The following is a 13,669-nucleotide window of genomic DNA, read 5'->3' on the forward strand; positions in this document are numbered from 1 at the left end:
TTGGGACACATCTCTTAAAGTTTTCTTTGGTTCCAGATGAGAGTCATAAGGACTTTCAATCCAGAAAATAATTCTTTTGGTTTTTTTGAGACAGGGTCTTACTCTGTAGCTCCTACTAGATGTAAACTCCCAGTCTTCCTGTCTCAGCCTCCTGAATGCTTTGATTACAGGTTGGTGCTACCAGGTCCAGCCTCAATACCCATAAATGTAACAAAAAAAGAATCTTTTTGCCGTGACAAGTTTCTAAAGTTTCTGAGATCCTGTAAATTTACTGAAAATAATGGTCTTCTGTAGCTCATTTATGTTGCTCCCATCGGTTTCAGTGTTGTGGGCTGATCAGTGGTACATTTTAGGATTGTGTGAATCCCTACCAGATCGATGCACTGCTTAGCTGCAGAGGCTTAGTCTCCTCTATTTTATAATCTCCAGCAGGATTCTGTGGCCTTTTATCAGTGACCTTTTGTTTTGGTGAGCTGAGTGATGAGAGTGGTGTGGGGGTGTAACAGTGCTCACACCCATATTTAAAAGGAATAGTCTGGCAGTTTCCTGCACTTAAGCCAGTCATGGTCTTAATGGTTCTCTAGTGTGTGTTGGAAAAGTGCTAACAGAAGGCTCTGGCAGTCTCTGGGAGACACTGACTCTGATGGCAGGAAGTATCTTGCCATCGAGGGCATCGGATCTCCAATAACTCTCTTCTGTTCTTAAATGGGAATCTATTCCTAAGACATGCTTTGTATGGCTGCTTACCTGGAGCAAACCACAAAAAAAAAAGGACATTTGACCCATATCTCTGAGACATTCTTGGAACAACAGAGACTGGGTACAGAGCTGACCATCACAGGTAGGAAATTAAAGCCCAAAGTTATAGGTAACCTTTAAGATAAGATGCAAGCCATGGCTTACAAAGTGTGAAATCAAAGCAGAGATTTAAGTCAGCCATTCTTTGTGGTCAGTGATCTAGTTTGGAGGATGATCTAAAAAAAAAATAGGCAAACAGATCATTTAGGAGGATTTCCTTAACCCAGGAATGGTATTGTGTATTCAACTCACTGAGATCAATGGATAAGCACTGGGAAATCCAGTCAGAATGCTATAAAGAATTCTGTGCTCATGTTTGGTATGTGTGTAATAGGATATTTGGGTGTATTAACAATGCCTACTGTACATCTTGAATCTGGGTGGACCTGGCAGCTTGTGTGTGGTATTTGTTTTCTGTGGACCCTCTGAAGAAGTTTGTTTATTTCTGTTTGTTGAGTTTGGGTCTCACTATGTAGAAAACCTCATGGTTGTCAGGTTGTAGACTGGAAAGCTTTGTAGTGAGCAATGAAGTAAGTTACGGATGTGAACGGCATTAGAAATTAACTGCACAGGGATGAGTTACATGTGTAAAATAGGAGACTTTGAACTGGAGGTACAGGTCATGTGGTAGAGTGTCTGTTTAGCAAGTGTGAGGCTCTGTGTTCAAAGCTCAATCTAACTTAAAGTAATAGGACAGGATAGAAAGAATAGGAAAGAAAATAGAATAAAATAAAAATAGGGTGAAGACTCACCTGACCTTCCTTTGGTTAAGAACTTGTGTGATAAAGGTTAGGAACAAAGTCTCAGCATGGTGGAGATAGAAGAGCATGAATTGAAGGCTGTATTGGGCCCTATAGTGAAACACTGTCTCCACCAAAACAAAAACTAAACAAAAAGGAATTAGGAAAAAAGACATGAAAAACCAGAAAAGCTATAAAAAAAAACACCCAAATGCAAATTTAGAGTATTTGGTTGGGAGTTGGTTAAGTTATGGAAAGAATTTATTTTTTTAACACAGCAGTAATATCATCAAGACTCCAAAATGACATGCTTTAAATACAGTTCATCTCAAATGGGCCACTCTGTTTATGAAGACTTTTATCTATATACACGCATAAATATGTACATATAAATTTTCACAGCCAAAGGAAAAGGTTGTATAGTATAGCATAAAATTATGTTTTTGGCTCTGACTTAGCAGTCATAAAATGTAACTATTTCCAAGCAGGAAAAAAAGATGGAAAACCTTCTTTTATAACACCTTACATAATTGTTCAGAGGCCAGTCCAATGCTCCTTTTGCATAAGTAGTTCAGATTGAATTTTAGGAGTTTTCCTTACAGTTTAGCATTAACTTTGGGCATAGAAACAGACTGTATATTGAATCGGCATCTTCCTTGTGAATTTTTAGTCTTTTCTATATGCATTTAAATGCAACTATTAGAAAGAACTGAAACCTTTTCCTGTGTCTACTTCCTAATAAAACAAGTTTTCCAAACTTAACCTCGGGACAGGAAAGAGTCTAATATGTATGTATAAGTTTTAGACTCCAAGCAAAATGACATACTAGAAATCATACAGGACATTTGACTCATTCATGAATAAATTATGGTTGTAGTTTGCATGCTGAGTAATGTCACTAATAAAAGTTAATGTGAGCTAAACTATATACCCAAGACATAAATGTAGAAGTCATACAGGATCTAGAGAAAATCAGAAAAGTTGATCTAGCCAAATGTTTCGAGGAAGAGGAGAAATGCTATTTATTTGCTTATTTTTTTAAAAAAGCACTTTTTCTGATAGAACAGAATTTGGTGTCAAGTTCCGTTTGTATGTTTTTTCTTCTAAGTTTTAAGAATAAGCCATACTCTTCTGACTATCAGTCAGAATATACTTACATGAGTCAAAGTTTGAGTTCTGCTGTAGTATCTCTGCTTAGGTTGCAAAACAGACTTAAAAAAAGACAACAAAAATTTTTTACTCTAATCAATATGTCTAGATCTATTAAAACTATCATAACCATTGCAGTTTAATAGTTTTTTTTCTATTCCAGGTAGATTGTAACTAGAGGAGACTGAATTTACACAAAGAATATAAGAAAGATGTAAAAATTGAGCAAACTCTATTGTTTGCTCTGAAGGATTTTGACAATGTTGCATACTCAGGTGAAGGAGGGTACCAAGGTTATGGGCAGTGAAGTTGGGGGTGGGGCTGGTCACAGGGGAGGTGAGGCAAAAGCTAAGTTATCCTCCTGTCAGCAAAACTTCAGGTTGGTCAAGCAGCTTGGAACAGGAGGGGTGAGGTGACCAAGAAGAGTTCCAAGGGATGTCTTAGTTTCCAAAGCCCTTTCTTGATTCACCTAGACCTCTGAGCTTTCCTCCTTTATATCCACGGCCTGAAGGAAAGCCCTCAATGCCTTTGATAACCCTGCTGTCTCAATTCACAATGAAATAAAACACTTCCAGGCATTTGTCATACAATTATACAATCCCTTTTGAGAAAGAAAAAGTTGACCGTGATCACACCATATGAGTGTGTGTCCCTGGGTAGGTCAAGGTGGAGAGAAGGATGGGGGGAGGTAGTATGCAGGGATTTCATGACCACAGAACAACCTAGAAGGACTGTAGTCTACATATTGCCGTTCAGTCACAATTGCTTCCTTTTCAGTCCCAGTTCTATGTTCAGATTCCAAGTATCATTACTTTTATAAACAATGGTTCTCTTGTTTAAAAATTGTTTGCTCAGTGGCTCATGCATTTAAAGACATCTCCTATTCTCAGGATTTTATTTGACTTTTTTTTTGTTTGTTTTGGTCTTTGGGAAAGAAGAACATACTTTATATTCACAACAAATTAAGCCAGTCAATTGGGTTGCCCATTTAGGAGTGTTGCACTGACCTTTTAACTTCTGTATAGACACCAGTTCAACATAGTCACTCAGAGTTAGTTCTTAAAATGTTAACTTGACAGCTTCAAGGTTTATAAGTGAAACAGGGTGAAGGAGAGTATGTTTATTGGTAGCTAGGTCATGACCACCAACATTTTGCCATGTGAGATCACAAGGTTACACCATCAAAACTTGATGTACTTGGAAACCACAGGCCAGAAAAATAAAGGAGCCTTGAGAGTACAGGTGTTGCCAGATAGGGCTGGTGTTAATTGTCCACGTGCAGGTTAAAGGAGGAAATGCAAGCACCAACACACAAACATACAAAATAAAACAAACAAAAAACACGTGTGCTGAACCCATTCTCATGGAGAGAAAATGTTGCATCTGCAGGAATCAGTACCAAGAAGTCTCATAAATGGTGGGTGTTAACTGTTTCTGCAAGCCAGGAAGTAGATGTAAGAAAAACTGGCAGGGATCCAGAATCAGAAACCAGGGCTGAATACCCAGTCCTGACTTAGAAATGAATCGCCGTGATCAAGATAATAGATTTCTGAACTCTAGATTCTGTGAAGTCTATACAATAAATGAGTACCTACCTACCTTATTTTTGTATTAAAAATAGAAGCACGCTTAACATATGCCTAAACCATACTCCATATTACATGTGTCAACTGCGTTTTTCAAATTGGTTATTAAAGCAAAGTGATGATTTTCTTATAGAAACTATAAGTTAAGTTACTGGAGTTAGTCCAAGACTAGAAGAACAATGATAATATTGTAAAATTGGCTGCCCTGGTTATGATGGATATTATGCTGGAATGGAGCTGAGTTTGCACAGAGTCTGATGGAGTCTTCTTTGGGAATGAGAAGGTCACGGAGTAGGAACTAGCTGATATACTGTATTTACTTCAATGATCAAACTGAAGTAACTCATGGTCATTCAAAATCTCCTTGGAGATTTTGAGCCCTTCCCCAGTATTTATTTGCTGATCATGGAAGGCTTATCCCTAAGGAAGTTCTATGAATATGAAGTCATAATTCATCAAAATCATTAATAGCAAAATTTAAAATATTAAATTGTAAATACATTCTGCCTGATAAATCAATGGCTTTCTGCCACTATTTTCTTTCAGTTCACCTTGGCCTGTGTTACCTGATACTCTAGGGACCTATTTCTATTGGTGTTTGCCATTACTATTGCTATCTTTCTCTACTTGAGGATTTAGGCCGATAAACTAAAGATATCATACTCTTTGATAACTCTGCACCATTTACAATGCATTTCCATTTGTTCTCATTTATCTCTTCTCCCTGCAGTGGAATCTATCTATTAAGCAGATAAAATAATGAGGCTCAGTTAGTTGAATGGCCCACGACCATTCAACTGGTAAAGTGATGGAGCCACTTTTGGAAGCCAAGTTTCCCCCATGATTATTTTTCCACTTTACATGTTAACTGTAATTAATGATGCCTTACTTATCTGCTGCTCTCCTATTTCATTTGTGTTTCAAGTAAAATCTTTTTATGTCCTTTCCTAGTCAATCAAATGCTCACAAGGTACTTACACTCATCACTGTGCTATCTACACCTGATATTTACCTGGGCTGTAGGGAACATTATTGGTCCTCTAGTCAAAGGTAGGTATATGAAAGAATAGATATAAGAAAAGGAATATAGTGAGAAAAACAGTGCTAAAGAATAGTTGGGGTTTGAGCTCTATTCTAGGAACAATCCCAATGTGTTCTTAGGTGACAGCATCTGGGATCAGCAAAGGATAATTGTTTTCAAAACATTGAGATCTTTGGCTTTCCTGATTAAGGCCCTCCCAGGGTCCATCTCTTTGATTTCATTTCCTAGTATTTCCAGTTCCCTACCCTGCTCCATTTCTCATTCAGCCACAGTTCCCAGTCCTACTATGTGTGTACTGGGGTCTGCCTAGCAAGCTGTCTTTAATAAATACTCAGGAGGATATGAAGGCAGCCATACTGTGGTCCAGGACACTGGCCAAACAAATTTGCTGGGGATTGGAATTAGGTACTTTTGTTCTATAAAGTACAGCTATAAAAGAAATGATATTAGTTTTCTGTATGAGTCCTAAACCAGCTATGAAGGTGATTTTAAGAGAGGAATTCCCAAAATATTTCGGGCAATCACAAGATCACTGAAGTAATTACATTGGCTCCCCAAGTGCCCATTTTGAAGGGAAATTCTAGCTTGGATTTGTAGTTCTGGTGTATTTAATAAATACCAATTTCATTATTATAAGAGTTTGCTGCATAAATGTGGCTTTTTTAAGGCTAAAATGTAGCATAGAGTGGCAGAGCCCCCATCCAGCATTATTACTGTGCATTCTCTACCTCATTGTTACTTTATGTGTTTGTAGTAGAGTTGATCAATTGGGTAATTTTCTGAGCTCCATGGACCATCATCATCCCTGCTTATATTTGAATTGTTCACAGCACTTTGACCTTTACAGAGAAAAGCTCTACAGTGACTCAGTGCATTGTGATTATATGGTAGGGCTTGTGTAAAATGGTGGGGAGGCCCCATCACACACCAGTGTTACAGGCTGACTTCCGTTAGGATTTCATAGAACACTTTTCAGAATATGATTTGACCTATGTGTGGAGAGTGTGAAACCGGTCAATGATTAATATTTTATATCTGGGATCTGCTGAATTTTTCTGTTTCAGTCTGGTCTGGTTTTGGTGGTCAGAATATAGTTTCCTGGGCAGATAGGTTAGGTCTCTGTGCAATTCATGGACAGCTGTATATCAGGTCTCAAATACACATTGGAAACATTACCCTAAATGCTTTATGCCCTAAATAACTGCACAAAAAATTAAAAGAGTCAATTCAGGCATTGTATTTTTTTCTTTTTCTTTCTTTTTTTTTTTTGGCCAGTCCTGGGCCTTGAACTCAGGGCCTGAGCACTGTCCCTGGCTTCTTTTTGCTCAAGGTTAGCACTCTGCCACTTGACCCACAGTGCCACTTCTGGCAATTTTCTGTATATGTGGTGCTGGGGAATCGAACCCAGGGCCTCATGTATACAAGGCAAGCACTCTTGCCACTAGGCCATATCCCCAGCCCCAGTATTTTTTCTTTTTGTGCCAGTCCTGTGGCTTGAACTCAGAGACTAGGCACTATCCTTTAGCTTCTTGTTTTTGCTCAAGGCTAGTGCTCTACTTCTGGCTTTTTACTGGTTAGTTGGAAAAAAGAGTCTTATACACTTTCTTGCCTGAGCTGGCTTTGAACCATGATTATATCTATCTAATTCTATATCTATCTATCTATCTATCTATCTATCTATCTATCTCTTAACATTATTGTTATTATTATTATTATTATTGCTCTGCTTACTTGACAATATTTCCTTTCTTCCCTCATTGCTTCCCTTCTTTCCATCTTAACATTCTAGAACAACATGACCATGGCTCTGAACCAATTTTCATCAGGTAAATTTAATCTTATAGGTTTTGGCATCAAATTTGGTCCTCAAAGAGCCTTCATGCCACAGGCCTGAACTTCTCAGAATGAGGCTTAAATCTGCTACTTTGTCCCTAAGCACATGGACTCTTATTTTGCTTGGGGTTTATCATTTATAAATTGCCCAGTTTATGCTATTAATGCAAAGGATGCAAGATAAATTAAATGAAATATTCACTTAAAAAACAGAGTATCACCAATGTAGGTGTTGTATATGCTTTTTTGTTTACTTTTGTGGGGGATGACTTACTCTTCTGATGGCCAGTCTAGGATTCACTTACAAAGAGAATGTAGGCCAAGTATGGTGGCTCAGGCTTGTTATACCAGCTATTCAGAAGGCAGAAATAGAGAGCATCATAATTCAAGGCCAGCCAGAGAAAAGTCAGCAAGATCCTCATCTCAGCAGATCAGCTGGAGGTGGTGGTACACATCAGTCATCTCAACTATATGAGATGATTTAGGGAATGGGATTGAAGGCCAGGTCCTGCCTTGGGTAAAAACATAAGACTTTATTTTTTTTTAAGCAAAATAATTCATAAAGAAAAACCAGTCTCCAGCAGCATCAGCAGCAGCAGCAACAACAACAACAAAAATCACCCACACAACCAGCACAAATGCCTTGTTCTGGTAATCCTAACAACTCAGGAAGCTGAGATCTAAGGATCAAGGTTTAAAACAAGCCAGGGCAGGAAAGTTCATGAGACTCTTATCTCCAATAAACTACCAAAAAAACTGAAAGTAGAGCTGTGGCTCAAGTGGTACAGTGCTAGCCTTGAGCAAAAGAAGCTCAGGAACAGAACCCAGGCCCCAAGCTCAAGCCCCAAGACTGACACAATAATAAACACAAGAAAAGAAAAGCTCTTGTGGTATGGTTTAAGAGGTAGTACTTGCCTAGCAAGTATAAAGCCCAGAGTACCAACACATGTGTCTTTAGGGACCATTCTTGATCCAAACTGTACTAAAGGCTGAGATAAAAGCTTACAGTTTGATCATGAATATAAATTAATAAATGGATGCTCTTTTTCTTCTGTGAAGGTAAATATGCAAGGAGAAAGAAAGGGTAGAGAATTTGATCACCTGTCTGCTATGAGACATGGTACCATCAAATCCATGATCTCCTTCAACTCTCACCCCCAAGACTCTGAGAGTTAAATATTATAACTCTGATCTTGAAGATGAAGTGTGTGGTCATAGAGAGATTAAGAAGACTTCCCAAGGATTTAAAAACATAGCATTTGGTATTCTTTCTTTGTTCTTTCCACCAAACAGTGTAGTATTTGAATCTTTCTTTAGGTTCTGTGGCTTTTCCTATGTTTCTTTTCTCAGCTTTCTGGGAGAATATGAAATCCAGGATTTATATAATGGCATCAAGTGATTGATGTCAGTGTAAACATGTTTATGTTGAGAGGGACAATATTTATGTTTTAAACCAGTCTGAGAGGGGGATAGAAGACTTTATTCCCTTAGATAAGAACTGAACCCATAGGTAGAACAGTTCACAGTGAGATATAGCACTTTGATGGTTGAGAGACTCTTCTGAACAAAGCTCCCATAGTGTGTAAATTATAGCCTACCCATGAAGTTGGCCAAGCATTGCCCATTTTTGTATTTAAAGCAGTTTCATAAAATAGGCACCTATGCAGCCAAAGATTCTTCCCTAAAAATTGCTTATTCATTTAGCACCAAGGGAGCACCTACTGTTCTCTAGACACTTGATCAAAAGGTAATGAAAACAGCAGTTATAGGAAAGGCAGCAAAGACATGGAGGAAGCGATCATAAAGTATAAGCACAATCACAGAGGAGTGTTGGTGGAAACAGAGATACAGTAAGGGTTCATTGCCCTGAGTTTTCACAGGGAGGAGTAGAGATGTCATCTTGGAGAGGTTCCTAGAACAGGTGATTTGAAGCGTATGGTTAGGCCTACTCATGCCCTCGCTTGGGCAATCACACACATATCACACACCTCAGGGATTAGCATCTGAAGATGGTGGGGTGGCAAATAAGGAGGAAATCTAGGCTTTGCGATGTTGAATGACTCACCCAGTGTCACAAATGCAGTAAGAGGCAGGAATGAGACTCACCTCAAGGGTTCTGACACTAAGTTTAGTGTCTTTCCATGACGCTGAGATTCCTCTGCTGCTTCAGCAACTGGCAGGACCACATACATGAGAGCATAGTCGGTAGCCTGCGGCATCAGGTGACATCTTGATTATTTTTTCCAGTTGAACCTGGTTGCCAAGGGAAAGTGCTTTCTCCCTCTGTACCCAAGCAGTGAATGTGCTATCTCAAATGGAAAATTGAGCCCTGAGATGAGAGAACTTCAGAAAACCTCAGGTGTAAAATGAAATTCTGAGCTATGTAGTGCTTTTCAGCACTGTGTGAGACAAACAAATACAAATAAATATGTGGCACACATATTTAAAATACCCAACATTATCTTGCCTTGGGTGATATCTAATTACATATTTTACAAATTAAATTTTAAATAAGTAAATTTTTATTCGGGCTCTGATAAGTCATTAATAATTTTCTTGCCTTTGTTTTATTTTGGGGTTTTTTTTTTTTGGTTCTTAAAAATTTCACACACATATACACACACACACACACTACAATTATCTTTAGTTTGTGAAAAAGGAATTTAAATTCAACATGTCAATTTATGAATCCATTATATTTTAGTCAATGACACCTCTTCCATTGTTCTCCGCCATCTCTTTTTTGCTTTTATTACCAGATTAAACCATCACTAATTCATGGATGGTTTGCGAATACATTTTTTTGTTTACTTGTTTGTTTGCCAGTCCTGGGGCTTGGACTCAGGGCCTGAGCACTGTCCCTGGCTTCTTTTTGCTTAAGGCTAGCACTCTACCACTTGAGCCACAACACCACTTCCAGCTTTTTCTGTTTATATGGTACTGAGGAATGGAACCCAGGGCTTCATGCATGCTAGGCAGGCCCTCTACTGCCAAGCCACATTCCCAGCCGAAAATACCCTTCTCTAGGCACAAATCTCTACATCATTCCTAAGGCCAGTAGAATAAGCTTGCTCCCAAACACTATAAAACCCAGCACATCTAAAATCAAATACTTTATTTTCTTAACTCCTATTTTCTACATCTTTAATATTCTAGCAGTAATTCTGTTGTCTAAGCCAGATGTTGAAATTTGTTATTTCAGTCTCCCATCAAATTCTCCTTCCAGTTCCTCCTTCCACCTCCACGGCTACCATAGTACTTCTGTCCCCCATTCTTTGTCACCTCAACAGCTTCTGGAACTACTAACTGTGCTCTCTGCAATGGATTATATTGTCACACTTATATACTTGGCTCAGCCACCTTAATCCAAGGCAGAAACCTCATATTAATTTAATATGCATATCTTTCTTGTAGGCAGGTCTATATGTTAAATACTTTGAAAATAAATTTATTTGATCCTTGAAACTGTTATGGTATCTGAAGGTCATCATTCTAATACAAGGTCATCATTCTGAATTCTGGCCAGCATGGCATTTGCTGTTTTCTTTAAGTCTAATTTTGAAACAAACTTTTTCATATCTATAGTTTACCTTCTGGAATAATAAAAGGATCTAAGAATATAATGAAACTTGGGGGCTTCTCTTGAGAATAACATACACATACTCACATACACACATATTTTCTCTCTTTGTCACACACACACACACACACACACTCCCTACACAACATTCTTAATTCATTTATGGATCCCTTGAGTTATCAAGGGCCCCTCCCTTATATGGAATTGTTTTTATGCAATCATTTTAGAGATATTTTATTTGGTATAAGGTTTCTAATGAACTTGTTCCTAGCTGATGTGTCTATTTCCCTTGATTATGCACCATTTTTATTTTCCTTCTTTGTGGGTATTGGAGATCAGAGCTAGGATCTTGTACATATTAGATAAGTGTGTAATCTAACATTGAATTACACCACTGGCCCTGTAGCATATTTTTGAAAATGGATTTCAGAAAAGGAAATTGACCTCTGTAGTCTTCCTGATTCTACTCTAATTAGCTCTAAAACTTTTTAAAGTACTATAACTCAAATGGTATGGTAGGAATCAACTTGTATTCTCAATAAGGGAATCTGAACTCTGGTCTCTATATGGTGTACTAATTTTGGAACGCTTTTTATTTTTTCTCAAGGCTAGTGCTGTACTACTTGAGCTACAGCTCTACTTATGGCATTTGGTGGTTAATTGGAGATAAGAGTCTCATCTATTTTCCTACTTGGGCTGCTTCTGAGCCCCATCCTAAGATCTCAGCCTCCTGAGTAGCTAGGATTAGAGACGTGAGCCATCGGCTCACACCTGGCTGGGAAGCTTTTTTTTTTTTTTTTTAAAGAAACAATTGAGTTGCAAAATTAGGTACAAGAGTTATGAAAGAAAGACTTATATAGAGTACTAAAAGCTAGAATAAGGAAATGGCAGAAGGTCCTCTCTGGCTCTGCCTCTGACTCTATCTCTCAGTCTCTATTGCAGATCTCTGCACTTCAGCTAGTTCTTTATCAAGACCTATGTCAAGCTGCAGGTGCACTGAAACAATCAGGCAACATGGATTGGACTCCTCAAAGTAGATTCTGTAGTGTTAGAATGTGAGTTATAGTCAAGCACAAATGAGGGCTAGTAACGTTAGGCGTTTAATGATTATTAATCATTTATCTCATATTAAAAGAATGTTTGGGGGAAAATGTAAGCTTGACTGTGCTTTGTGTATGGCTTTTGTTTTTCTGACCTTTCTAATTAAACTTTCCTATTTAACTAGGGTATAGTTAAATACTCTAGAATTAGAGATATGAGCTGGGCTAACTGGGAAAACTTTCTTTGCACTCCGTAGCATCATTATAAGACCCTTCTAGAAATCAGTCTTAGTGTAGTGGGGGGTGGCTCATGACTGTAATCCTAGCTACTCCGATGGCTGAGATCTGAGAATCATGATTCTAAGCCAGTATGGCCAGAGAAGTCCCTGTGAGACTATTATCTCCAATTAACCACTCAAAAACAGAAGTTGAACTGTGGTTCAAAGTAGTAGCATGCTAGCTAGCCTTGAGCAAAAGAACTTAGGGACTGTGTCCAGGCTCTGAGTTCAAGCCCAACATCCCAACCCCGCCCCCCCCCAAAAAAAAAGAAAAGAAAAAGAAATAAGTATTCATGGTAGGCCAAATATTTTCATTGGCCTTTTGGTCTTTATTTCACATTCTACTTCAGATCGTGAAGCTGGTGGGGCATTGGAGATTGGTCCAATTCTATCTTGTGTTAGCTGGGAACTGAGGCTCAGAATGGTTGAAATAATTTGACAGAGGTCCCTTAAGCTGATCTAAGAGAGGCTTATGCCAGCTCCTACTTGTTTTTCTGTTATTTTAATCAGCCAAAGTAAAAAGAAAATCTTCAAGAAATTCAAAATAGAGCAAAGAAATCTCAAAAACACAACCCCCCCCAACCCCAAATCCTCCACTATTACATTTACAATAGCTTTCTCCATCTTACAACTATGTACCTGCTTCCTCTCCATCTCTACCTTATCACAATATGCTACTCTGGCTAAATAATTTCACCCTTCATCTGACTTGACTGATTTCTAGGGACTGTCTGAAATAAACTGAAACAAATGTACAGCTAGCTTTTTCAGCTAAAAGGATGTATTTTCTAAAGCCTTTGCTATGTAAGACTTTTCAAGTTCTATCAAATTGGAAAGTGGTACCCTAGCTCTCTCCAAAGGGCAGTTGTGTGTCAGTGAATGCTTTGGAAGCTGTTTAATGAGAGCCACTATAATATTTTGGCACTATGTTAGACAAACCAGAAAAGACAGAGGGGAAAAATGCATAATTCTATTAGAAAGGAATTGGAAGGTGAAGAAGGGATCAAGAAATAAACCCCAGAAACAATTAGAGAGACCTGGCATGCTCTGTGTAATAGAGAACATTGTGGAACAGTGAGAAGGGAATGAGGGACACGACCACGAACAATAAATAACAGTAGAACAACGTGAGACAATTTCCCTAACATCCCATGCCTTAGTTTCCATTAGTAAAGAACAGGATAAATAATAGTCATCCTCTTCTATTGTTGTAGAGATTTTTTATTAAATTTATAATTTCTAAGCACAGTTAAGGTTTAGAACATTGCCTGGCATGCGTTTAACTCTCCTTAGTAAGCATTTTTACCATTTGGTTTGGTTAGGGAGTTAAAGGGAACCTCTATAACAATATTAACAATGTTAATATAACAATATTAACATCATATCTCAGGTGCAACCCAGAAAATAGTCTGATCTGAACTTGAATAAGCAACAGAGAGGCCTTCTTCAGCAGGGCTAGATTTAGAGAATCTTGATTCAGAAAGAGTCTATTGCTCTCTGGAGCACTCTATTCTGCACTTTTGGTGAAACTCCTTCTCCCCCTCCCACCAAAGGAAACCATTTGGCTTTCTGCCTTGGTGTGTATATTTATAACAAACAATGTGGACAGCATTTGTCTAGAAA

General features: G+C 38.3%; 1 protein-coding gene across 1 annotated transcript in view; it reads left to right on the forward strand.

The window, feature by feature from the left end:
* Esrrg (estrogen related receptor gamma) overlaps positions 1 to 13,669 on the forward strand; it is a 589,495-nt gene that overhangs the window by 22,779 nt on the left and 553,047 nt on the right. The gene's annotated exons all lie outside the window — the stretch shown is intronic.

Source organism: Perognathus longimembris, chromosome 11, assembly GCF_023159225.1.
Source record: "Perognathus longimembris pacificus isolate PPM17 chromosome 11, ASM2315922v1, whole genome shotgun sequence".
NCBI lineage: Eukaryota > Metazoa > Chordata > Mammalia > Rodentia > Heteromyidae > Perognathus > Perognathus longimembris.